Consider the following 3,400-nt stretch of genomic DNA (forward strand, 5'->3'; position numbering starts at 1 on the left):
GGATACTAAGAGTACATTACCTTCCTGTATGTGTCCTAGATGGATTTACACCATCCCATCAGTCGTTGGCGATTGTGCTGTTGAGGCATTTACAAAATATATTTATCATAACTTTGCAGTTCGATCTCTTTAAGAAAAACAATCATTAAATGATAATTGACCTGGGTTTTTTTTTCTCTGTTTTTACATTGAAATACAATGTACCTCTTTTTTGTGACAGAAAACTCGGAAGGAATATTTGTCGAGATGTCGACTCTTGTGTACAAAGTCAAAAGAGCAAACACTACCAGAAGGCACCATATTATGTTATATTTTTATATTATGGTGTAATAAGAATAAGATGACAGTGGTAAAAAAGACCGGTTTACGTTAACTCATTAAAGCCGAGAGACGCATATGTGTGGTAAATTAATTAACTTCTCACAGCGAGAGCCGCGTATGCACGGTAAGAAAAAGTATCTCTTATTCAGCGAGAGCCGCAAATGTTCGTCAGCAGAAAATACCTCTCATTCAGCGAGAGACTCACATGTGCGTTTTACGTTTTAAATTCGTACTGTACCAATTAGTTCAAACAATTTAGTAGTACTGATCAAAGGTTAGGTTTTCCTATGAGAGAGGTTACCTTTGGTGTTTATCAGAAGAAGTATTAACGTGTTTTGATAACAATTGCTAGCAATGTCATGGGCTTATACAGGTAAAGGAACACATGTCTGCGAGAAAGGGGATTATGAGATGTTACAGGAGGTAAGTGTTTGTTACTCGTCACTGGAAGTGAATACGGTGACAAGGTTACAAAACCTTTCTTCTAAATGCAAATACATGTACTACCTAATAAATATAAATCAAGATATGAAATGACTAGGACATACAAAGCATTCACAATTGATTTTTCATAATTCTAAAGTTGATAATGTTACATAAATGAATATGAAGTGATAACTCTTGCATTGACTCATACATAAATTACACATAAACCATACAAATTTTATTCGAGCTGTTGAAAGTTTGTGTTGTTGAATGTTGATTTGAAATGTGATCTTTCAATGCAATTTACATGAGCATTGTGTTTGTATCTGATGTCTGTAATTATCTGATCTAGTGTAATTATCACGTGTATCAAGTCTCTATTGGACTCATCGTCAATGAAAGCAGGATAATACATCAGTTACGGAAGTGATACTCATGCGTATAATCATTCAATTAGACAACAGTAATGAGATATGTGAACAGCCTCTGACAGAATGCATGTAAAGTTACGCCGTTGTTGAAAGCTGTGTCCCGTGACAAGTATAAAACAAACTAATACGCTGTTATATCACTGGAAAACCTCTTTTATGCAGTCACGACCATTATCAATCTTCTGAACCTCGGTTGCAATGAAAATAAATATAGGCATGCCCATTTTCATAAATATTTGGGGGTATTCAAATGCAAGTGTATACATTATAATAAATCAGTATCGTGTCCCTTTTTGAAATCTATAATACATGTATTAATTATTATATATTATATGTTCATTCGTAACAATGTGCAAATTATATTTAAATGTTCAGCAAGCCATTACGTTTGATGTACTAGTGTGCGCTAAATACTATATCTACTCAATGACTGGATTGGGTTATCCACGGTAATAATAATCTTATTGTAGCATTATTAGCATTGAGCTGCAAGGAATAGTATTATACAATATATATACATGTATGTTCGTATGATAATGCATGTTTTCTGCGTTAAATCTAGATGAGCCAAAACGAAAACCTGTAAATCTGCGCCTTTTTAAGTCCCAGACTAGCGTATTAGTACTTCCCTCAAAATATTCAGTATACACTAGCAACGAATCAGCGAAAATGCTTCTTTCATAGAGGATTATTAAGCATGTAAGTAAATTCTTTACTGCCATTGACATTGAGGTTTTGTACAATTTAACCTCACACAATATGAGAGGGACAATTTGTTTAAGTATGTCTCATGTCTTACATACAAAGAATACATACATATGATAAGAAGATATATCTGTACACGCCACCAAAGGTCTACAAGAGAAAGTGCAATAAAAATGAAGATTTTATGGATATCAACTTCTTTATATGAGAACACAACGTTTCGGAGTTAATGCTTACTCCTTCATCAGGTGATTCAGGTGATTGAGAATGGGGTACAGCTGTACCCCATTCTCAATCACCTGATGAAGGAGTAAGCATTAACTCCGAAACGTTGTGTTCTCATATAAAGAAGTTGATATCCATAAAATCTTCATTCTTATGCATTTCACTTCTAAAAGCCCTTCAAAGACTTAAGTGCAATAAAATTACGTGCAACGTTACATATATGATGTGTATTCATACCTGCTTTCTTTCAACATATATCGTTACAACACAATTAAACAATTAAACAATCAGGACTTGCTCCTATGACGAGACAGTTTCCTGTAATCTCCCAAACCTGCCAGGGATGTCAGGCGTGAATAGCACTAATTAGTCTCGCAACAGCCAGCGAGGCAATCAGCACGGGACTCCAGGTGAGGTGACTCTCGGGCTTAATGAGTTAATACATTATTAGTGTACCTTTAGATTTATACATATTAAAGAGAATTTAATGAATACAGTCTTCTCCATCATTTGTCGACAATCATGTTTCATTGATCATTGAGAATGTGCATTCAATGTCTGTTTTCAAGTGTTCCACTATTTCCATTGTTAAATCACTCGATTTGTTCATTTAAAAAAACACGTTAATTGGTTATGTATAAATGTCAGGACGTTACTGGTATCAGAGATTTAAATGAGACTGACAACATTAAAGTACAATAACCAGGGTTGTGTCCTTCCTTCACACGCACCCCGATACTGGCATGGTGACATAATCAATAAATACTAGCCCATCAAAACCTTTTCCTTCGCTAAGCATATACTGCCTTGGCTTTCCGTAATACATGTTCATGTTTTGGTACATTGTTTTGAGCATGAAGACTTAAAGGGGGTCTCCACACGCTAGTGCCCATCTCCAGTCAAGTTCTAATTTTGAATCAGTGATCTCCAATTTCACGTCGGCGTTCTTTCAGAATATAGATCAATTCACACACTCACTCACTCAGTATGACGCATTCAATGATGTCACTGGCATTAATTAAACATTCTGTCTTGTATCATATTTTCCTATCTCTTAATGGGCGGTGGCGGTAGCCTAGTGGTTAAAGCGTTCGCTCGTCATACCGAAGACCCGGATTCCATTCCCCACATGCGTACAATGCTTGAAGTTCATTTTTTGTGTTCCCCGCCGTGATAATGCGGCAACGAAAACAAACATTCAACCTGCTCTTCTTTTAGCTGTGATTTCTATCCCTTTTAAATCATATCCAGGCATGCATCATCCTGGTATCAGGATACATGAATGGCATAAA

This window comes from Haliotis asinina, chromosome 14 (assembly GCF_037392515.1).
Source record: "Haliotis asinina isolate JCU_RB_2024 chromosome 14, JCU_Hal_asi_v2, whole genome shotgun sequence".
Lineage (NCBI taxonomy): Eukaryota > Metazoa > Mollusca > Gastropoda > Lepetellida > Haliotidae > Haliotis > Haliotis asinina.